The sequence below is a fragment of the Triticum aestivum genome, chromosome 7A, assembly GCF_018294505.1.
Source record: "Triticum aestivum cultivar Chinese Spring chromosome 7A, IWGSC CS RefSeq v2.1, whole genome shotgun sequence".
Lineage (NCBI taxonomy): Eukaryota > Viridiplantae > Streptophyta > Magnoliopsida > Poales > Poaceae > Triticum > Triticum aestivum.
Window position 1 is genome coordinate 7799723 of NC_057812.1, and position 25611 is coordinate 7825333.

The 25611-nt window shown below is 41.2% G+C and overlaps 1 pseudogene; it reads right to left on the bottom strand.

Annotated features, from left to right (window-relative positions):
- Positions 1-1024: 1024 nt before the first annotated feature.
- On the bottom strand, positions 1025-10891 carry LOC123154849 (putative disease resistance RPP13-like protein 1; annotated as a pseudogene).
- Between the last annotated feature and the right edge of the window lie 14720 nt (positions 10892-25611).

Below are 25611 nucleotides of genomic sequence, written 5' to 3' on the forward strand. Positions count from 1 at the left end.
CTCCCAGGATGAAGGTGATGAAGGGGGTCGTGTCGTGCCATTGCTGCCATGGAAAGAGATCAAACACAGGACACGGTGTAACTGAATCAGGTGTTTCTAGTGACATACATGCATGTGTTACCCTTGAATTTCCAGGAGCAAAAGGCACAAGCTGAAGAAGCGCCAAAAGATTTTCAGGAGCTGTCCAACAAAGTAGTCAGAGGTGAGAGGTGAGTCTTGCAGGTTCCCAGATGCAGTCATCCATCACTTTCTCACACAAAAATGTTCAGAATTATTCATAGACATTTCTTAAAAAGGGAAACCAGCGAGATAACAGTTATCTGCTAGAGTGCACGCATAAAAGGTGCCATCTGTATTAAATGCAACATCAAATTGTACACACACACACACACACACACACACACACACAATTAAAGTGCTCATTCATAATACATGTGATAAATAAACAGAGCAGGGAATGGTCATTTTTATATTCCAACTGGCCAGCCAGCCACTTTCACAATAACATCGACAAATTAAGGGCATAGGAATAATTAAGCAACTAGAAAGACCAGCGGAGACCAAAGCACATCATCATCTTCCTCAACTGACACTATCATGTGAATTAGGAGACAGTGTCGCACTGTAAGGTGAGCCAGCATCAGGCTCTACACCTCATAACAGGTTGCTGGAGGCACACATCTTGGGCCTGCTGTTAATTTGTGGTAAACAAATGAACGAAACTTTGAATTTAATAGAGTACTTGAAACTTAAAAAACATCAATGAAAGATGGCCAACGGGGGCTAATTTACCTTTCTGTTTATTTGTAGGCGGAATTCTAAATCACACTTTAATTTATGTACTTCCAGCGGATATGAGCGATCTTTGCCCAGTTTTCTCCATCAGGTGCTCGGCAGCTCTCTTTCAAGAGTTCCGAACAACCCTCCATGTGTATCTTCTGGAGGGAGGATGGCAGATCTGGTAAAGATGATATGTTGGGGCATTCACATATGTAGAGATTCTTCAGACTGGAGAAGCACTTCAAATTTGTTGGCAAGGAAATCATTTGACAGCCAGAGAATTCCAGGACCTTGACAGATGTGAAATTTGTGGATTCTTTGAGTGAGACGAATGGCTCTTTGCATCCTAGAAGAGTGAGAGATTCTGGAACTGTGAAATCTTCAGCCGAGAGCATATTGTTCATTATTACAGGACTGCTAACAGTGAGGAATCCTTGGATTCGAAGCTGTAAGATACACTCAGGGGTGAGTTTCGGAACATCAATCAAATATACGTTGCGAAGTTGCAGACAAGACAATCCTTCGACCGTACATAAATCTGGCAATTTCTGCAATGAGAATGATTTAACAGAGGTGAGACTATCAACAGACAAGCATGCAGTGCTTCTGCAACAGCTTATGTCAAAATCATACATGTGTGGCCAGTCAGTACCGAGGAAGTCAGCTGTAAGCACACAACCGTATATACAGAGCCTCTCAAGGGATAATGGCAAGCATTCTGCTCCACATGCCAACTCTAAAGAAGGGCAGGAAATCAATGTAACAATTGAAAGAGAGGTAGCAGCTTGTAAGCCCCCTAATGACCTGAGACACCAGCAATATCTGATGGATAACTCCTTAAGTTCTGTCAAATGTTGGAGCACCTCTTCGGAAGGAAGTGTAGTTAAAGTCATAAGATCTTTTAAGTCCAACATTGTCAGTGAAACCAAGCCATCAAGGCAAGCAGCTAAAGCTCCATCTGTAACACTGCATGAGGAAAGAATAAGTTGACAAAGTCCTGATGGTGGAACCAACGGCATCCCACTTCTCCTTCCATAGATGAGTCTCATCCTTTGCTGGTGACAGCATATCCATGCCTTGATTATATCCTCTTTTACCAATACTTTATATTTCTCCCTTTTTAGAGCAGATCCAAGGTTTTGAACTTGTGACACATCAGCATGCATCAATGTCATCTGCTGCTCCAGAAATGAATGCTCCCATGAGATTACTCTCCTAATATCTGATCCTGAATCAACCGCCCAGATTAAACAAAGTTGTGATGCCAAGTGGTCCATCTTCATGAAATTCTCTCTCAGATCATCCTGTTCCATCTCATCATTGGAAATAAATACAAGCAGTGGGCATTTGTCTACTCGTAACATTTGAAGACCTGGTGGAAGACAAGGTAATGTCTTCAGGTTTGGCACATCGCCGAGGACAAGTGAAGTGCAATTCCCAAACATCTCAATATTAGATGGTAGACTTTGTAATGCACTGCAATGCTCGAAGCTTAAAGATTCCAAGTTCTCAAAATATGAATTATCAAGTAACCAGCCTGGATATTTTGAAGATTTGTAACCTTCAATTTTAAGATCTCCAAGTTGAGGTGGTGGCATCAAACCTTCTAGAATCTCCAAATGTGAACTATCTTCTCCATTTGTTTTATTCTTGCAACTCCAGGCAAGTCGCAAGATGCGAAGATGCCTTTTCTGATGCAGCTTTGATTCTAAGGCTTCATCCTTCCCAGTGACATTCTCAAGATTGGTGACATGTAAACTGTCACGAATCTCATTCATGTCCATCAGCTGTTGCAACTCATATCCCTTTTTCTTTTGCACAGAAAATTCCTCAAATTGTTGAAGCAAAGTTAGCTTGCCAATGTTAGGAATTTGAGGCAGTCTCGCACTGTTCAAGCCGCCTATTCTTTCACCAACCCGTTTAAGATGCGTTAACTTCCTTAAATTGCAGAGTTTCTTGGGGAAACTCTCGACTTTGGCACTAAACAGCAGTAACTGCAAGTGGTAAAGAGTACACAGTGATTTTGGCAATTCAGAAATCAGTGTACTTATGATGTTCAAATACCGAAGGTGCTTCAACTCACCAACAGATTCTGGCAACTTATTACTGTTGTAAGATTTCAAACATAGTACACGCAACTTCTTTAAATTCCGTAGTATCTGATTAAAAAGATCACTGACATCATCCATCAGGGGGTATATGCAGATAATAGTGCGTAAATGATGTAGCTTGCAGATACTTTGCTTGTGTTGCTTCATACTTTCAACACAAAAAGATATGTGTCGAACAGTAGATGGTATTTCTGTAACCTTATCATCTTCCAATCTGAAGTAGTCATTTTTAGAGAGTGATTCTGCCAGATCATGAAGGAGATCATGCATAACATAGTACGTGGGAAAGATATCAGGGAATTCATTGTAATCGGGTTGAAAGAATGATACAGAGATCATCTCCTTGAAGCAATCCTTTCCAATATCTTCCACACTCTTGTTTCGGTTGCATGAATCAACAAGGCCCTCTGCCATCCAAAGATAAACCAACTCCTCAGTGTCATATATATGGCCTTTTGGAAACAAGCTGCAATAGAGGAAGCACCTCTGCAGACGTGGATCTAAGTTCTCATAACTCCACAATAGAGCTCTCATGGGCTCACTTAACTTTTCAATGTTTATAGTTAAAGCATGCTTCCATACAGTGATGTCTGTTTTTCCTTTCAACTGGGAACCCACAACTTTTGCCGCCAAAGGAGATTGTCCAAGCCTCTTTGCAATCTTCTCTGCAAAATCTTCGAGCCTTTCACACGGTAGTGGATTTCTGATTTGTGGTCCAGAGAATGCATGGTGTTTGAAGAGTGCCAAGAAGTGAGCATCGTCCATGTTTTCCAGAGGACAAACTTCACAACAGAGAGTGGCTGGAAATGTATCCCGTCGAGAAGTTACCAAAACTTTGCTTCCTGTCTGTTGGGAAACTAGAGGAGCTAACAGTTGATCCCATTCTCTCTCACTGCTAGCTTCAAACCAAATATCATCCAACACAAGCAGGAATTTCTTTGATTCTTGCAGTATGTCTATCAACTTGCGCTGCAGAGTATCAAGGTTATCAATGCGTGGGCATTCCCCCTGAGAGGCAGCCTCGATGATCTCTCGTGTATGACGGCGGACATCAAGTTTGAGTGAGATGCTTACCCACATTGTCACATCAAAATATTCTTTTACCCTCTTGTCATTGTAAACAAGTTGTGCTAATGTAGACTTTCCCATGCCTCCAGCTCCAACAATGGCCAAACCTGAGTACATAGCTGTACTAGACTCGGTAGTGGCAGTTGTCTTGGTAAGAAGATCTATTATATGATCCCGATCCTTGTCACGACCAATCACTTTCAAAGGCGGTAGTGATGTGGTCTCAGGAACAGCAGCTGATGATATGATGGGTCTCTCTGCATTATAACCAGATGGTAAGCAGAGCAGTTCACGGAAGTCCTTGGCTTTCGCCAGGGTAGCCTTCAGTTCATTCAGCTGTTGAATCAGCTTTCTGTTCTCAGAGCTCAGATTGGATAACCTGCTTGATGCAGCATGCAGAGGCTTCATAAAAGTGCTTTTGATGGAAGCATTGGCTGACAAGGAATATTTCCCCTTTGCTTGGAGCTTAAGGAGGTTGTACTCATGCTCGTTCAGCAAGTCTTCGGCCAGATAGAATGCTTGTCCAACTTGGGCCTGTGGTTTCCCTTATCTGCTGCTTCAATCAATAGCTCGAACTGCGGCAAGACTGTGGTCTCCAGTTCATGGAGCTCACGCGCCATGTCCACTCCAAGATATGTTGAAGCATTAGCATGGAGCTTCTTCAAGACCGGCAATGCAGCCAATCTTAAGCCAGCTATAGCTAAGGCCACTTCCGCCATCGGATTGTAATTGTAGGACTGTTCCTCTTCTGCCGAGGGCACTATTCTGAAAGAGAGTTTAAGAGGTTGTTTATAGAGGACAGTAAGAGAACAAATTCTATCCATAAAGATACATAATGATGAAACACCTAGTATGGAGATGACCAAGTAAAATGGGAAAATAGGAGCGAAAGCTATAAAGAAAAATTTCCCCTCTTCTCCTTGTTTTTTCTTGGTGTGGACTGTGGAATGGCTTGAATAAATCTAAAGACGAGCACTGGAATTGTTGGACGTGTGATTGATGAAAAACATGTTGGAGTGCAAAATGAGGAGATAAATTAGTCGACTGCAATGGAGATAGGGAAACCTACTGGCAGATTCGTAGACAATGGAACAAACTAAGAATACTACTTTTAGCATGGGAAATTACCTGAATAAATGATAGACGAGCAATGAAAGTGCTTCTAGATTGGAGGTAGTAGAAACAACCAGTGAATATAACAGTGGATAGAAAACCTGTTGGAGTAGAAAATCACGGACTAAATTAGCCGGTTGCAGCAACAGAGAAAATAAACAGAACCCTACATCCAGATTTGATGAGGAAAACAGAGGAGCATAGTGGTGAGCTTACACAGTTGAAGGAATGAGGGACAGCTTTGTAGGAGCGATGAGTCAAGGTTCAGCGAGAGGCAGATAGTAGGTGTGATCCAGCTACTTGAGAGGATGCTGAAATTCCCACCAAGCAGCTCAGCGAGGCAATAGTAGGTCAGATCCAGCTACCTGCCCATTTTTAAAGCTTAGGTGACTGGACTTGCTAATAAATTAACCAGTAACCAATGTGGACATAGCTCACTGATCGATAATTTAAGTACATAAAGTAAGCTAGGCATTATAAGATATCATGCAATAGAATATTCTGCATCAAAAGCTTCAGATCAGTAGTAGAGGGCTCTGCACATACAACTCCATCGTGTAACAGTCCATAGTTGGCGAACCGGTGTGTGCTTCTCATTTTGTTCTCCTCCTAGTACTTCCTGGACTAGCATTTTTTTCTTGCCATCGACAAGCAGCTATTGTATCGATCTCATGTCTGACAATTGTGGACAATAACACTTTCCTGTCCTTCCCTGCTTTGCCCACCAAATTACTGCCTGTCCTGCACTGCACACCGAGAAGCAGAAAACAGGAAACCATGCCTCTTTAAGTCAAATACACCATAATATAACCAATATATCAGAAATTTCTTTACAGCGAGAATATGATATGCCAGAAGCAAATTCGGGTATCACTAATTGGTGGTATAAGCTAAGCAGGGACAGCGTCTGTTTGCGGGAATCCATCGATAACGTGAATAGATCTACTAATTAACGCAGGCGAGAACGAATAAACCCACTGGGGCAAGGACAAGGCGGGTGAGAAGTAGATCTTGTCTATCACATGGGAGATATATGCCCAACGAGGCAGGAATAATAGATCTGATCCAGCTACTTGCCCTTTTAAAAGGTTCAGCTGATCTGGACTTGCTAATAAACTAACCAAAGTGGAGACAGCTCACTAAACGATAATTAAAGTACATGAAGTAGGCTAGACGCATCTTTTCACATTTTGAGACATCACAAAGTAGAGTATTCTGTATGAAAAGCTTCAGCAGTGGACACATAAATCTATGCAATCAGAACACTAGTAGAGGACTCCGCAAATACAGCACCTACGCCGCTGTGTGACTAAATACAAATGGCCAGTTTGTAACCCCTGAAGCATCACGAGTTAGAATCGCGTTCTTCTCCTTAGCATGCATGTGTGCGGAAGTGGAGAACTATTCTCATGGTGGTGGTCTGGTGGACATGGTGCTTGCCCATCAAAATCATTTTTTCTTTCCATCACCATTGCTGGCCCTCGTGGTTTCCATGAACCACCCACACAGATCTGAAAGCTGTGTCCAAGAATAAAATATGACCCCATTGGTGTCCAACCTGCAGGGAAAAATCATCACAAAATAGAATTGCAAAGAATTAACATATTTCCTTCAATTGCATTCGTACAGCCTAATTACTTTTGAATTACTGTAGAAATGTATGTGCAGAATCTGACGGAGTGCATTCTTGTAGGTCTTGAACTGGTGTATATCACTAAATACTCATCATTGATATAACAACCATCTTTGAAAAGAATGTGCATACCTTTCAGCCAGCACACATCTCTTGATTCATATGGCAGATAGTCTTGGCTGCCTTTCCAAACTTGTTAGCGCTCTTCCATGGTTTCCAATGTAGGCACACAGTCCAAGTTGAAAATTCATATAAAATCCTGCAGCGGCAGGTTGATTGGGCAAACTTTTTTTAGACCGCTGTAAACGGAACCAGCAAAATGGGCAAGGCTATGGCTAGCACCATTCTGATCAGGCACGACTTTCAGAATGACAAAATCCCTTTCACCTGACATTGTTAACAAACTAATGCCTCTAACTCAATCTGCATACCAAGGCCGATCTAGTTGAGCAGAACCGAAATTACAAATTGCTTTGGCGCAGGCTGGTCCAAGAATGACAAGGAGAGTAGGAGACTCGTTCATCCGACATCCAGATCTTCCTGGACCTGTTGAAAATCTGTAGCCCCTTGAGATTCTGTGCCTCCTCAGCATGCATATCATATCCGTCGTAACTCCTCCACTATCTGAATTTTCAGGAAACACAGTTGATGGCTGTCACTGATGGTCAAATAAAAGTGTTTGCCTTCTCTGTTATGCCTTATGCTCACACGCCCTAGCTCGGATGCAGTATGGTTCACCTTTGGATATCTCCACTGCATAAGTTTTTAGTAAAAAAAACATTTGCGACTGTCGATGCCTGAAATTCACGTATTGGTATACATAGTGGATTTCGCAGATTCGGTGGCGAGGTCCAGTAATTAATTGGACCGAGCTCTAGTAACAACAACACTGAGCATACATGGAACGAACAAGGAAAGCAGAGAAGGAAACTAAATGAATGATGATCAGCAGGCAACTCAGATTCAGAACTATAAATTAGTCCTATGGCGGACTGAGCTTCGCCGGTTTTAGAGAATCGCAGAGAAACTGAAGCTATTGTGGACTGAGGTCCAGTAATTTTGCTGCCTAAGATCTACACTGAAGGAGAGGAGATGTGCAAGGAAAAAAAAAGTGCACCTTGTTCGCTGTGTGGAACAGCTCGGCTCACGCGGTGGCTCAGGCTCGCACAGGCTCAAATGGTGGCCCGCCGTGGCGGCCTCTACGACCAGCCGCGGCCGGCGGAGGCCACCCAACATGAGCGCCGGCGAGGACTGCATCCCGACCACCACCACCATCGTAGATTGGCGGCGCATATGAGAACGGCGTGTAGATGGCCTAATTACTTTTGTACAGCCTAATTACTTTTGAATTACTATAGAAGTGTACATGCAGGATTTGACAGAGTGCTTGCCTCTACTTCTTCCAAAAAAATGTAGCAAATTTCTAGCTGTATATCATAAAATATATAGTACTCATCACTGATATATCAGTTGAGTTATCTGCATGACACCAAGAAACGTCTCCCGTTTCTACACCTTTTCAAATCTCTTAGTGCTGTTCCGTGGTCTCCAATGTAGCCAGACAGTCCACCCTTGGTGACTACAATAAGAACCTGATGAACTAGTGTGTGTGCTTCTCATTTTCTTCATCTCCTAGTGCTTACCTGTCCAGCATTCCTTTGGTTTGGTATCCATTTTGTGAATTCCTTTGGTTTGGTTTGGTGCGTTTGGTCTGCATCTAGTGTATCGATCTCAACTCTGAAAAATGTGGACAATAGTACATTCCTATCATTCCTTGCTTTACACACTGAATTACTGGCTATCCAGCACACCTAGAAGCAGTGAACAGGAAACCATGCCTCTGTAAGTCAAGCCACCATATATAATCCAGATATCAAAAATTCCTTTACAGCGATAATATAATATGCCAGAAAGCAAATTTGCATACCATTAATTGGTGGTATAAACTAAGCAGGGACAGTGTACGTTTTCAGGAATCCAATGATCCGGCTACGCAATTCATCAGATCTACTCCCTCCGTCCCATAATGTAAGACGTTTTTTGACACTACATTAGAGTCAAAAAACGTCTTATATTATGGGACGGAGGGAGTACTAATTAATGCAGGCAAGAACGAATAAACCCACTGGGGCAAAGACAAGGTGGGTGGGAGGTGGTTATTATGTACTCCATTCATCCCAAAATAAGTGTCTCAAGCTTAGTACACCTTTGTACTATAGTTAGTACAAAGTTGAGACGCTTATTTTGTGACGGAGGGAGTATATATCACTTGGGAAAGACACCAGCTAGTCAACGAGGCAATAGTAGATCTGATCCAGCTACTTGCCCTTTTTTATGTTCAGCTGACTGCAGTTGTTAATAAACCAACTAGTAACCAATGTGGAGACAGCTCACTGATCGATAATTAAAGAACATAAAGTAGGCTTCTAGATGCATCTTTTCACATTTTGAGATATCACATAACTCTAGAGGACTGCGCAAATGCAAACGACCAGTTTGTAACCCCTGAAGCATCACGAGTTAGAATGTCGTTCCTCTCCTTACTGTGCGTGCAGGAGTGGAGAACTATCATCATGGTGGTGGTCTGATGGACATGGTGCTAGCCTGTCAAAATCTTTTTCTCTCTCATCACCATTGCTGGCTCCTATAATTTCCATGAATCATCCTTGCAAACCTGAAAACTATGTCCAAGAATAAAATACGACCCCATTGATGTCCAACCTGCAGGGAAATCGTCACAAAATAGAATTGCAAATAGGTAACAGATTTCCTTCAATTGCATTGATACAGCCTAATTACTTTCGAATTATTGTAGAAATGTACGTGCAGAATCTGACGGAGTGCGTTCTTCTAGGTCTTGCACTGGTTATATCACTAAGTACTCATCACCGATATAACAGCCATCTTTGAAAAGAATGTGCATACCATTCAGCCAGCACACATCTCTTGATTCAAATGGCACATAGTCTTGGCCTTTCCAGATTTGTTAGCGCTCTTCCATGGTTTCCAATGTGGCCACACAGTCTAAGTTGAAAATTCATATAAAATCCTGCAGCGGCAGGTTGATTGGACAAACTTTTTGTAGACCGCTGTAATCGGAACCAGCAAAATGGGCAAGGCTATGGCCTATGGCTACCACCATTCTGATCAGGCACGACTTTCAGAATGAAAATATCCCTTTCACCTGACATTGTTATAACAAACTAATGTCTCTAACTTAATCTGCATACCAAGGCCGATCTAGTTGAGCAGAACCGATCATACAAATTGCTTCCGCGCAGTCTGACCCAACAATGACAAGGAGACTCATTCATCGGACATCCATATCTTCCTGGACCGGTCGAAAATCTGTAGCCCCTTGAGATCCTGTGCCTCCTCAGCACGAATATCATATCTGTAACCCCTCCACTATCTGAATTTTCAGGAAACACAATTGATGGCTGCCACTGATGGTCGAATAAAAGTGTTTGCTTTCTCTGTTATGCGTTATACTCACATACCCTAGCTCGGATGCAGTATGGTTCACCTTTGGATATCTTCACTGCATAAGTTTTTAGTAAAAAAAAACATTTGCGACTGTCGATGCCTGAAATTCACCTATCGGTATACATGGTGGATTTCACAGATTCCGGAGCGACTCAAGGATCTAACAACAAACTATTGTGTACTGAGGTCCGGTAATAAATGGACTGAGGTTCAGTAACAACACTACTGAGCATACTGCATACACATACATGGAAAACAGAGAAGGAAATTAAATGAATGATGATCAGCAGGCAATTCAGATTCAGAACTAAATTCGTGCTATGGCGGACTGAGCTTCGCCGGTTTGGGAGAATCACAGAGAAACTGAAACTATTGTGGACCGAGGTCCAGTAATTTTGCTGCCTAAGATCTACATTGGAGGAGAGGAGATGCGCAAGGAAAAAATGTTCACCTTGTTCACTGCGGGGAACACCTCGGCTCACGCGGTGGCCTAGGCTCAAATGGTAGTCCGCCGTGGCGGCCTCTACGACCACCCGCAGCAGCCGGATGCCACCCGGCATGAGCGCCGACGAGGACTGCATCCCGACCACCACCGTCGTCGACTGGCGGCGCGTAGATGGCCTGGCGGCGCTGGCTCAGAACGCAGTCGGAGGTCGGTGGGGCAAATCTGGGGGCGCGCAAGGAAGAGAGAGAGAGGAGTTGCCGCCGGTGCCGATTTGCGGCGGAGACGCCGGAGAATGCGGGAGTAAGTAGGGGCGCCCAAATGAGCGAGATGGGCCGGCCCACGCGCACGGGAGGCCACAGCCCCTTTTTCTATTTTCTTTTTACGTTTTCTGTTTTCGTTTCTTGCTTTATTGTCAACATTTGTTTATACTTTAAAATATTCTAAATATGTACTCTACAAAATAAAGGAATTTTCTGAAAAGGTATTTAAAAATTTTTACTCAACCATTCGGAAAATTTTAAACAAGTATTTGAAAAAACAATTAATCAAGCATTCAAAAAATATTCAACAAGTATTTGGAAAAAGTATTAATTAAGCATTCAAAAAAATATTCAACAAGTATTTGAAAAAAAATGTTAATCAAGCATTCAGAAATGTTGAACGTGTATACAAAAACTTGTTCATCATGTATTAAAAAATGATGAATTTTTTATCATGTATATATATATAAATGATAATCAAGAATTTGAAAAACATGTTGAACAAGTAATTGAAAAATGTTAATCAAGTATTTGGTAAATGGTAAATGTATAGACAAAAAATGTTGACCACGTATTAAAAAATATGAATTTTTTGATTATGTATATAAATTTGTTAATAAAGTATTTGAACAAATATTGAAAAAGTGTTTGGATAATGTTAAATGTGTATAGAAAATTGTTGACCCTGTATTTAAATAATATTGAAAAAAAATTATCATGTAATTAAAATGTTAATCAATCATTTAAAAATGTTGAACAAGTGTTTGTAAAATGTTAATCAAGCCTTTGGAAATTTTTTAATCTGTATAAAGAAAATGTTGACCATGTATTCAAAATATGTTAATCTTGTACTCGAAATTTTTTAGTCAGGCATTTGAAAAATGTTTAAAATGTGTATAGGAAAAAAATGTTTACCATGTATTATAAAAAAATTAATTTGTATTGAGAAAATGTTAGACGTGTATTACAAAAATGTTGACCATGCATTACAAAAATGTTTAGTTTGTATTGGTAAAATGTTAGACATGTATTAGAAAAATGTTGACCATGCATTACAAAAATTCTTAGTTTGTATTGAAAAAATGTTGACCATGTATTACAAAATGTCTAATTTGTATTAAAAATATTAAATGTGTATTAGAAAAATGTTGTTGACATATACATAAAATGTAAAACAATAATGACCCAAAGAACAAAAAAAACCGAAAAAAGAAACAAAATAAACAAAAGACAAAAGAAAATGAGAAAATTGAAGAAACAAATTGCAAAAAAGAATGAAAAAAACGAAGAATGACAAAGAAAATGAAAAAACCTGAAGAAAACCGGCTCGAATCGCCTCAATTAGGATGCGCCCCCTACTAACCACAAATGGGACCTAGGGCGAGTGGATCTCCTCTGCTATTCTTTCTTGCTATGCGCGCGTGAATACGACACGAGAAAAACATTCAGCGAAGCTGCTACCGTCTCACTTAATGCAAGACATAATGCTCGCGTGTCGTTGGAGAGGATTTGCCCATTATTTATCACGATACATGCACTGTTTTCCTCTAAACAATACGCGCGTACTTCCCTGCGTGACTAGCTCTGCCCCTGGCTTGGGGTGCATAATTGCTCGTTCCATCGCGCTACAGGAGCTCCTTTGCGATATGCGCGCCGCATATGCGGATGAAAATGAAACTTTTTCTCGGATGCAATTTCCTTGTATTCCGCATGGGGGCGTGGGCATTATGAGACTTGTATGTGCCAGCCCATTTTGTCATTTTTACTGACCCATTTTAGATTCATGGGTTAGAGTTAGTTTGATCTAGTTTGGACTCAAATAGCCCTAAAGTATTCAAACACGAGGGTTAGTTTGAGCTAATTGCACCTAACTCACCCAAAAAAACTATCTCACCCAAGAGGTGCTAATTGAAGCTAGTTCTCCTAGTGCATTTATTGTCAATCTAACCCTGTCATCCAAACACCTCTTTGGCTAGAGTTAATTCCGGAACGGGTTTTACTTCTTGTGTGTGTGTGTGTGTGTGTGTGTGTTTTCTTTTGCTTTTATTCTGAGTTTTTTCTTCCCATTTTAACTTTGGAAACTTTTTTCAATTTAAAAACATTTTCTTAGTTTGTGAACATTTTACAATTTTGGAACAGAGTTCTCAATCTGAAAACATTTTTAAATTCATGATATTCTTTAAATTCGCATGAAAATCTTTCCCTAATAACAAAGCAAGGATTGGTTCTGGTGGTTCGTCACGCAATTTTGCACAAAACCCCCTGTATTTTCTATGAATCAACCCGCACTACACATTTAAATCAGAGTTGAACCGTTATTTTTCATTTTTTTTCAGGATCCCCCCGCCCCCGATGTTTTACGTAATTCACCCGCAGATCATATTTAAGTCAAACATATGTTTTTTAAATTATTCATATCTTTTAAACCGTAACTTCGATTTTAACATTTTATATATGAAATTTGATTAGAAAAATATGTAGAATATGAATATGATGTTATTTTCATCTATTAAATATTTTTTAATATGTATTTTGGAAGCAAACTTATAATTATATAGCGCACAGTCCATTTTTTTCGTATCGGAGATGGTCCAGATTGCAAATAAATATCCACTAAAACCAAATAGAGACGAGAGAAAACATTGATAACAACACATGCACACCTTTGAAAACACTCGCAGGGGAAAACAACATATTTCTCACCCCGCGCGCGCGCGAGAGAGAGAGAGAGAGAGAGGCCTTAGGATTAATCACATTTAAACACGTTTTGTTTGTGTGAACATTGAGCCCACCACTAGCAAGAGTGAGAAGAAGGATAAGCGGCAAAACAAATGTGATGATGCCCCCCTAAAACAAAGAACGTGGACCTACTGTGGTCTTTAGTGATGGTTATAGGGTTAAAAATGTGTGCTATTTTTTCTTCCGTTGCAACACACGGGTTCTTAGTTGTATCAAATTCGAGTTCAAGGGTATTTGTCCCTTGTCCCTCGGGCCGCGTTTGGGTATAACCGGACTTGTTTCGTTCGGTGCAATTTTGTCCACATACGACAGTACATGTACCGCTCGGATTTGCCGGCACCTTCGCCTTCTCCAGCCTGGAAGACGAGCAGGAAACCATGTGATTGATCAGCAACAAGGGCCTTCCAAAAAGGGAACTGCACACACACAACTCAGGATCATGATTACCAGCCTTACCTCACACGTGCGAAGCATTCATGAATCTCTTTCTCAACCAAGTGTGCTTGATGCATCAACTCTTCCTCGCTAGCTCTGTATCCAAATTGAATCCTTTACCATGTTGCTGACCCTACATACGCAGTTATATTTTCGAATAAGGGTGGATTTTATTAGCTCAAATGGAGCATCAAGAGGATCATACGCAGTTATATATAGTACGACAGCATATGAGATGGCAACATTAATAAGTTCAATGAGGGTGATTAACAACAGGGAGGAAAGGAGGAGCGGAAGGGACGAACCGCCGGCGGCGTGCTGCTCGGTGAGGGGCGGCCGGATGCAAGACGATTTCTCCCCGACTGCTGGAAAGAGCATTTGCTCGCGGCTGGGACCTCCTATTCATCGACATGCGCACCCCCTCCCTCCCGCGCACGCTTATGGGCCGGCCCCTGTGAGGGGCGGCCGCCCCTGCTTTTTTTCCTTACGTTTTTTTCTTGTTTTTTGTTTCACTAAAAAAGTCAAGGATTTTGAATAAAAATAAAATATCAAAATATTCTAGAAATTAAATTTTTTTCTTGAATTAAAAAATGTTTCTGACTTTCAAAGCATTTTTGCAAGTTTTAAAAAATATTCGCGAATTCAAAAAATATTCACGGGTTCCAAAAAAAGTTCTCAAATCTGTAAAATGTTTATAATTCATTAAATGTTCATCAGTTCGAAAATGCTTAGGTTTTCAAAAATATTCTTGATTTTGTAAAAGGATGTTCATGAATCTGAAAAATATGTTCAAAACTTCTAGAAATGGTCGTGAATTTGTAAAAAATGTTCACAATTTCAGAAAATGTCACCAATTGTTTGAAATTTTAAAAATGTTCACAATTAAAAAAAATCATAATTTAAAAATGTTAATAATTTGGAAAAGTTCATGATTTAGAAAAATCATGATTCAAAAAATATTCATGAATTTGAAAGAAGTTCACAAAATGAATAAGAAAAACACAATTATGAAGGAAAAATAAAACAAAACTGAAAACTAAAAATAAAAGAAAAAACAAACATAAAAAGAAACAAAAGAAAAAAGGGAAGAGAAAAAAAAGTAAAAGGAAAAAAAGGTCTTAACCTTCCCAAAACAGGAAGAGGGAACCTAAGCTACTTGGGTCGGCCAGGTCTTAACCTTCCCCAAACAGGAAAGAGGGAGCCTACACTACTTGGGTCGGCCCAAGTTCACGTCACGATGGAAGGGGGTGCACGTTTGGTGAACAACTATCTACGCGATAAAAGAAAAATAGGAGACGCCCGCGCGGATGCTCCACACACTAATCTTAATGGGCAGCTGAGCTTGCCTCCCACCCCTGTATTTTCCCCTTCTCTCTCTGTTTATTGGAACTCTTTATGTATCTTTTCTTTTTTTGGCCCACTTCTACGCATTTTTCTTCCCATGTCACGCATCAAGATGGGCGCCACAATCTTTCGGGCGGCTATGCACATCATTTGGTGGATAACAGGAGCGACCGGATGTGGGATCGACGTGTCTGCCTGGGCGACTGAGCGCATGGTTGTGTGTGGCATATTTTCTTATAATGGAGTTGTGAGCTTCCTACGTGATGAGGCCAAGGCCTCTCCCAACTCTCTATGTGCAAGTGTATTGCAAGGTAAATATTTCCTTGATTTTGATTTCATGAGTGCAAAGAACAAGAACGGGTCTTCTCATGCTTGGAGAGCTATTTACATGGTAGGGAGGTTTTGAAATTGGGCTTGATAAAACATTTTGGAGCGGGTTCATCTATAAGGATATGGGACGATTCGTGGATCCCGGGTAATCGTACCCTCAAACCATTACTCGGACTGCCAAACTGTTGGAAAACGTAATAGAAAACAAAAAAAATCGCCCTACCGTCACCTAGGAACAATATGAAGATGCATTAACAGTTTGGGTCCGATCATTACTAACTGCGAGTTGCAGCGAAAGAAGATGAGTCGGCGTAGATCATACTTGGAGTCCCTCGAACCGTAGATGAATGATCCCACAAACCACCCACCAACGGTCCCTCAGACGGAACACTGAAAGCACAACCTCTCTATGAGTTGCAAGTGTATGGTCTTCATTATCCTGCAGCGCTTCACTGTCCAGAGAAAATCATCGCCGGAGAATTAGATGAAGGAGATTAGAACCACGCTGGGCTTCTAATTATGAGGATTAGAGGGTCTAGGTATAGCTCTAATCGATCAACTAGCACCAACTAAAACTAGAGAACTAGAGAACTAGAGGAGGCTCCAAAACTTGTGTCACCAAAAAGTGCCCAAAACCTCTAGTATATATAGGTTGGAGAGGGGGAGGGAAAGTATTCCTCCCTTTGCCGGCCAAGAGGAGGGATGTCCATATCCATCCCTTTGAGTAGATGAATGACATTTGAGTGAATGTTTGGTTATCATGTGCTATTCCCTTTGCTTCGAGATACTTTACAAAACCCGAGATGAGATGTATCGGTATCCTCTTGAGTCATACACATGCTCACTTGTACTGGTATTTTCGTTCCTGGTTTTGCTCTTCTTTCTCGTTGACATGTTTCGGCAACCCTGTGATGTAGTCACCTGTGTCTGGCCAGATGATGATGGATGTCGTCACACTGAGAGGGCTCTAAAAATATATCTCCATCGTCGGAGGAGCAAATCCCACTCTTGAGCTATCAAGTCTTGTCAAACTTTCCGATGAACCTATAGGTTGTCGTTATGATCACCGTGTTAAAGGTAACGTTTGATAAACCCCAATGTCCATCGCATGATAAGAAGCAACGGGTCATCTAGTTGATTATAAAATAATAATAGAATTGGTAGAACAAAGGACTATGACCAAATTAAATATTTTCCTAAAAGATCTTTGGCTCAGAAACAAGGAAATAAGAAGCTACTACAAGAAAATGATTGTGTTCTCGATTTTCAATTAAGGATTGCAGTAAGAAATATTAAAAGGAGCACTTAAATAAGATTCCCTGGATACCCTGAAAGTGAAGGAAATATGCCCTAGAGGCAATAATAAAGTTATTATTTATTTCCTTATTTCATGATAAATGTTTATTATTCATGCTAGAATTGTATTAACCGGAAACATAATACATGTGTGAATACATAGAAAAACAGAGTGTCACTAGTATGCCTCTACTTGACTAGCTCGTTGATCAAAGATGGTTATGTTTCCTAGCCATAGACATGAGTTGTCATTTGATTAACGGGGTCACATCATTAGGAGAATGATGTGATTGACATGACCCATTCCGTTAGCTTAGCACCCGATCGTTTAGTATGTTGCTATTGCTTTCTTCATGACTTATACATGTTCCTATGACTATGAGATTATGCAACTCCCGTTTACCGGAGGAACACTTTGTGTGCTACCAAACGTCACAACAAAACTGGGTGATTATAAAGGTGCTCTACAGGTGTCTCCGATTACTTCGACATTAGGATTTGTCACTCCGATTGTCGGAGAGGTATCTCTGGGCCCTCTCGGTAATGCACATCACTTAAGCCTTGCAACTAATGAGTTAGTTGCGGGATGATGTATTCCGGAACGAGTAAAGAGACTTGCCGGTAACGAGATTGAACTAGGTATTGAGATACCGACGATCGAATCTCGGGCAAGTAACATACCGATGACAAAGGGAACAACGTATGTTGTTATGCGGTCTGACCGATAAAGATCTTCGTAGAATATGTAGGAGCCAATATGAGCATCCAGGTTCCGCTATTGGTTATTGACCGGAGACGTGTATCGGTCATGTCTACATAGTTCTCGAACCCGTAGGGTCCGCACGCTTAACGTTATGATGGCAGTTTCATTATGAGTTTATATGTATTGATGTACCGAAGGTTGTTCGGAGTCCCGGATGTGATCACGGACATGACGAGGAGTCTCGAAATGGTCGAGCATGAAGATTGATATATTGGAAGCATATGTTTGGATATCGGAAGTGTTCCGGGTGAAATCAGGATTTTACCGGAGTACCGGGAGGTTACCGAAACCCCCCGGTAACTTAACGGGCCTTAGTGGCCCTATGTGGAAGAGAGGAGAGGAGGCAAGGGTTGGGCACGTGCCCCTCCCCCTAGTCCGAATAGGACAAGGAGAGGGTGGCGGCGCCCCCCCTTCCTTCCTTCTCCTCCACTCCTTCCCCCTCCCTAATGAAGGAAATATGCCCTAGAGGTAATAATAAAGTTATTATTTATTTCCTTATATCATGATAAATGTTTATTATTCATGCTAGAATTGTATTAACCGGAAACATAATACATGTGTGAATACATAGACAAACAGAGTGTCACTGGTATGCCTCTACTTGACTAGCTCGTTAATTAAAGATGGTTATGTTTCCTAACCATAGACAAAGAGTTGTTATTTGATTAACGGGATCACATCATTAGTTGAATGATCTGATTGACATGACCCATTCCATTAGCTTAGCACCCGATCGTTTAGTATGTTGCTATTGCTTTCTTCATGACTTATACATGTTCCTATGACTATGAGATTATGCAACTCCCGTTTGCCGGAGGAACACTTTGGCTGCTACCAAACGTCACAACGTAAATGGGTGATTATAAAGGAGCATTACAGGTGTCTCCAAAGGTAGATGTTTGGTTGGCGTATTTTGAGATTAGGATTTGTCACTCCGATTGTCGGAGAGGTATCTCTGGGCCCTCTCGGTAATGCACATCACATAAGCCTTGCAAGCATTGCAACTAATGAGTTAGTTGCGAGATGATGTATTACAGAACGAGTAAAGAGACTTGCCGATAACGAGATTGAACTAGGTATTGGATACCGACGATCGAATCTCGGGCAAGTAACATACCGATGACAAAGGGAACAACGTATGTTGTTATGCGGTCTGACCGATAAAGATCTTCGTAGAATATGTAGGAGCCAATATGGGCATCTAGGTCCCGCTATTGGTTATTGACCAGAGACGTGTCTCGGTCATGTCTACATTGTTCTCGAACCCGTAGGGTCCGCATGCTTAAGGTTACGATGACAGTTATATTATGAGTTTATGCATTTTGATGTACCGAAGGTTGTTCGGAGTCCTGGATGTGATCACGGACATGACGAGGAGTCTCGAAATGGTCGAGACGTAAAGATTGATATATTGGAAGGCTATATTTGGTTATCGGAAGTGTTCCGGGTGAAATCGGGATTTTACCGGGTTACCGGGAGGTTACCGGAACCCCCCGGGAACCATATGGGCCTTCATGGGCCTTAGTGGAAAGGTGAAAGGGCTGCCCACAAGGGCTGCGCGCCTCCCCCCTTCCCCTAGTCCTATTAGGACTAGGAGAGGTGGCCGGCCACCCCTCTCCCTCTTTCCCCCTTGGGGAATCCTAGTTGGAATAGGATTGGGGGGGAGTCCTACTCCCAGAAGGAGTAGGACTCCTCCTGCGCCCTCCTCCTGGCCGGCGCCCCCTCCCCCCTTGGCTCCTTTATATACTGAGGCAGAGGCACCCCAGAAACACACACAAGTTGATCCACGTGATCTATTCCTTAGCCGTGTGCGGTGCCCCCTGCCACCATATACCTCGATAATACTGTAGCGGAGTTTAGGCGAAGCCCTGCTGCTGTAGTTCATCAAGATCTTCACCACGCCATCGTGCTGACGAAAATCTTCCCCGACACTTTGTTGGATCGGAGTCCGGGGATCGTCATCGAGCTGAACGTGTGCTTGAACTCGGAGGTACCGTAGTTTCGGTGCTTGATCGTTTGGATCGTGAAGACGTACGACTACTTCCTCTACGTCATGTCATCGCTTCCGCAGTCGGTCTGTGTTGGGTACGTAGACAACACTCTCCCCTCGTTGCTATGCATCACATGATCTTGCGTGTGCGTAGGAATTTTTGAAATTACTACGTTCCCCAACAGTGGTATCAGAGCCTAGGTTATTTATGTTGATGTTATATGCACGAGTAGAACACAAGTGAGTTGTGGACGATACAAGTCATACTGCCTACCAGCATGCCATACTTTGGTTCGGCGGTATTGTTGGATGAAGCAGCCCGGACCGACATTACGCGTACGCTTACGCGAGACCGGTTTCCCCGACGTGCTTTGCACATAGGTGACTTGCGGGTGACTGTTTCTCCAACTTTAGTTGAACCGAGTGCGGCTACGCCCGGTCCTTGCGAAGGTTAAAACGGAGTCAAATTGACAAACTATCATTGTGGTTTTGATGCGTAGGTGAGATTGGTTCTTGCTTAAGCCCGTAGCAGCCACGTAAAACTTGCAACAACAAAGTAGAGAATGTCTAACTTGTTTTTGCAGGGCATGTTGTGATGTGATATGGTCAAAACGTGATGAGATATAAGTTGTTTTATGAGATGATCATGTTTTGTTGAAGTTATCGGCAACTGGCAAAAGCCTTATGGTTTTCTCTTTATTGCATAAGATGCAAGCGTCCAATAATTGCTTTACTTTATCGCTATGCGATAGCAATAGTTGCAAGAGCAATTGTTGGCGAGACGACCACGCGACGACACATTGATATAGATCAAGATGATGGAGATCATGGTGTCATGCCGGTGACGATATAGATCATGACAGTATTTTGGAGATGGAGATCAAAGAAGCAAGATGCTGATGGCCATATCATGTCACATATTTTGATTGCATATGATGTTTATCTTTTATACATCTTATTTTTGCTTTGATTGACGGTAGCATTATAAGATGATCTCTCACTAAATTATCAAGAAGTGTTCTCCCTAAGTATGCACCGTTGCCAAAGTTCGTCGTGCCCAGACACCACGTGATGATCGGGTGTGATAAGCTCTACGTCCATCTACAATGGGTGCAAGCCAGTTTTGCACACGCAGAATACTCAGGTTAAACTTGACGAGCCTAGCATATGCAGATATGGCCTCGGAACACGGAGACCGAAAGGTCGAGCGTGAATCATATAGTAGATATGATCAACATAACGATGTTCACCATTGAAAACTACTCCATCTCACGTGATGATCGGTTATGGTTTAGTTGATTTGGATCACGTGGTCACTTAGAGGATTAGAGGGATATCTATCTAAGTGGGAGTTCTTAAGTAATATGATTAATTGAACTTAAATTTATCATGAACTTAGTCCTGATAGTATTTTGCAAATTATGTTGTAAATCAATAGCTCGCGTTGTTGCTTCCATATGTTTATTTTGATATGTTCCTAGAGAAAATTGTGTTGAAAGATGTTAGTAGCAATGATGCGGATTGGATCCGTGATCTGAGGTTTATCCTCATTGCTGCACAGAAGAATTATGTCCTTGATGCACCGCTAGGTGACAGACCTATTGCAGGAGCAGATGCAGACGTTATGAACGTTTGGCTAGCTCAATATGATGACTACTTGATAGTTTAGTGCACCATGCTTAATGGCTTAGAATCGGGACTTCAAAGACTTTTTGAACGTCATGGACCATATGAGATGTTCCAGGAGTTGAAGTTAATATTTCAAGCAAATACCCGAGTTGAGAGATATGAAGTCTCCAACAAGTCCTATAGCTAAAAGATGGAGGAGAATCGCTCAACTAGTGAGCATGTGCTCAGATTGTCTGGGTACTACAATCGCTTGAATCAAGTGGGAGTTTATCTTCCAGATAAGATAGTGATTGACAGAATTCTCTAGTCACCATCACCAAGTTAGTAGAACTTCGTGATGAACTATAATATGCAAGGGATAACGGAAACAACTCCCAAGTTCTTCGTGATGCTGAAATCAACGAAGGTAGAAATCAAGAAAAACATCAAGTGTTGATGGTTGACAAGATCACTAGTTTCAAGAAAAGGGCAGAGGGAAGAAGGGGAACTTCAAGAAGAACAGCAAGCAAGTTGCTGCTCAAGTGAAGAAGCCCAAGTCTGGTCCTAAGCCTGAGACTAAGTGTTTCGACTGCAAAGGGACTGGTCACTGGAAGCGGAACTACCCCAAGTGATTGGCAGATAAGAAGGATGGCAAAGTGAACATAAGTATATTTGATATACATGTTATGGATGTGTACTTTACTAGTGTTTATAGCAAACCCTCAGTATTTGATACTAGTTCAGTTGCTAAGATTAGTAACTCGAAACGGGAGTTGCAGAATAAACAGAGACTAGTTAAGGGTGAAGTGACGATGTGTGTTGGAAGTAGTTCCAAGATTGATATGATCATCATCGCACACTCCCCTATACTTTCGGGATTAGTGTTGAACCTAAATAAGTGTTATTTGGTTTTTGCGTTGAGCATGAATATGATTTGATCATGTTTATTGCAATACGGTTATTCATTAAAGTCAGAGAATAATTGTTGTTCTGTTTACATGAATAAAACCTTCGATGGTCATACACCCAATGAAACAAGTTCGTTGGATCTCGATCGTAGTGATACACATATTCATAATATTGAAACCAAAAGATGCAAAGTTAATAATGATAGTGCAACTTATTTGTGGCACTGCTGTTTAAATCATATTGGTGTAAAGCGCATGAAGAAACTCCATGCTGATGGGCTTTTGGAATCACTTGATTATGAATCACTTGATGCTTGCGAACCATGCCTTATGGGAAAGATGACTAAACGCCGTTCTCCGGAACAATGAAGCAAGCAACATATTTGTTGAAAATCATACATACTGATGTATGTGGTCCGATGAATATTAAGGCTTGCAGCAGGTATCATTATTTTCTGACCTTCACAGATGATTTGAGCAGATATGGGGATATCTACTTGATGAAACATAAGTCTGAAACATTTGAACAGTTCAAAGAATTTCAGAGTGAAGTGGAAAAACCATCGTGACAAGAAATTAAAAGTTTCTACGATATGATCGCAGAGGTAAAATATTTGAGTTACGAGTTTGGTCTTCAGTTAAAACAATGTGAAATAGTTTCACTACTCACGCCACCTGGAACACCACAGCATAATGGTGTGTCCGAACGTCATAACCGTACTTTATTGGATATAGTGCAATCTATGATGTATCTTACCGATCTACCACTATCGTTTTGGGGTTATGCATTAGAGACAGCTGCATTCACGTTAAATAGGGCACCATCAAAATCCGTTGAGACGATGCCTTATGAACTGTGGTTTGGCAAGAAACCAAAGTTGTCGTTTCTTAAAGTTTGGGGTTGTGATGCTTATGTGAAAAAGTTTCATCCTGATAAGCTCAAACCCAAATCGGAAAAATGCGTCTTCATAGGATACCCTAAAGAAAATGTTGGGTACACCTTCTATCATAGATCCGAAGGCAAGATATTCGTTGCTGAGAATGGATCCTTTCCAGAGAAGGAGTTTCTCTTGAAAGAAGTGAGTGGGAGGAAAGTAGAAAACTTGATAAGGTAATTGTACCTTCTCCTTTATTGGAAAGTAGTTCATCACAGAAATTTGTTCCTGTGACTCCTACACCAATTAGTGAGGAAGCTAATGATGATGATCATGTAACTTCAGATCAAGTTACTACCGAACCTCGTAGGTAAACCAGATTGAGATCCGCACCAGAGTGGTACGGTAATCCTTTTCTGGAAGTCATGCTACTAGATCATGATGAACCTACGAACTATGAGGAAGCGATGATGAGCCCAGATTCCGCGAAATGGTTTGAGGCCATGAAATCTGAGATATGATCCATGTATGAGAACAAAGTATGGACTTTGGTTGACTTGCCCGATGATCGGCAAGCAATTGAAAATAAATGGATCTTTAAGAAGAAGACTGACGCTGATGGTAATGTTACTGTCTACAAAGCTCTACTTGTCGCAAAAGGTTTTCGGCAAGTTCAAGGGATTGACTACGATGAGACCTTCTCACTCATATCTATGCTTAAGTCTGTCCGAATCATATTAGCAATTGCCGCATTTTATGAAATCTGGCAAACGGATAAACAAAACTGAATTCCTTAATGGATTTATTAAAGAAGAGTTGTATACGATGCAACTAGAAGGTTTTGTCAATCCGAAAGGTGCTAACAAAATGTGCAAGCTCCAGCGATCCATCTATGGACTGGTGCAAGCATCTCGGAATTGGAATATACGCTTTGATGAGTTGATCAAAGCATATAGTTTTATACAGACTTGCGGTGAAGCCTGTATTTACAAGAAAGTGAGTGGGAGCACTACAGCATTTCTGATAAGTATATGTGAATGACATATTGTTGATCGGAAATAATGTAGAATTATTCTGTAAAGCATAAAGGAGTGTTTGAAAGGAGTTTTTTTTCAAAGAAAGACTTCGGTGAAGCTGCTTACATATTGAGCTCCAAGATCTATAGAGATAGATCAAGACGCTTGATAAGTTTTTTTTCAATGAGTACATACCTTGACAAGATTTTGAAGTAGTTCAAAATGGAGCAGTCAAAGAAAGAGTTCTTGCCTGTATTACAAGGTATGAAGTTGAGTATTACTCAAAGCCCGACCACGGCAGAAGACAGAAAGAGAATGAAAGTTATTCCCTATGCCTTGGCCATAGGTTCTATAAAGTATGTCATGCTGTGTACCAGATCTATTGTATACCCTGCATTGATTTGGCAAGGGAGTACAATAGTGATCTAGGAGTAGATCACTGGACAGCGGTCAGAATTATCCTTAGTAAAATAAGGATATGTTTCTCGATTATGGACGTGACAAAAAGGTTCGTCGTAAAGAGTTACGTCGATGCAATTTTTTGACACTAATCCAGATGATTCTAAGTATCGATCTGGATACATATTGAAAGTGGGAGCAATTAGCTAGAGTAGCTCCGTGTAGAGCATTGTAGACATAGAACTTGCAAAATACTTACGGATCTGAATGTGACAGACCCGTTGACTAAAATTATCTCACAAGCAAAACATGATCACACCTTAGTACTCTTTGGGTGTTAATCACATAGATATGTGAACTAGATTACTGACTCTAGTAAACCCTTTGAGTGTTAATCACATGGTGATGTGAACTATTGCTGTTAAATCACATCGCGATGTGAACTAGATTATTGACTCTAGTGCAAGTGGGAGACTGAAGGAAATATGCCCTAGAGGCAATAATAAAGTTATTATTTATTTCCTTATATCATGATAAATGTTTATTATTCATGCTAGAATTGTATTAACCGGAAACATAATACATGTGTGAATACATAGACAAACAGAGTGTCACTGGTATGCCTCTACTTGACTAGCTCGTTAATTAAAGATGGTTATGTTTCCTAACCATAGACAAAGAGTTGTTATTTGATTAACGGGATCACATCATTAGTTGAATGATCTGATTGACATGACCCATTCCATTAGCTTAGCACCCGATCATTTAGTATGTTGCTATTGCTTTCTTCATGACTTATACATGTTCCTATGACTATGAGATTATGCAACTCCCGTTTGCCGGAGGAACACTTTGGGTGCTACCAAACGTCACAACGTAAATGGGTGATTATAAAGGAGCATTACAGGTGTCTCCAAAGGTAGATGTTGGGTTGGCGTATTTCGAGATTAGGATTTGTCACTCCGATTGTCGGAGAGGTATCTCTGGGCCCTCTCGGTAATGCACATCACAT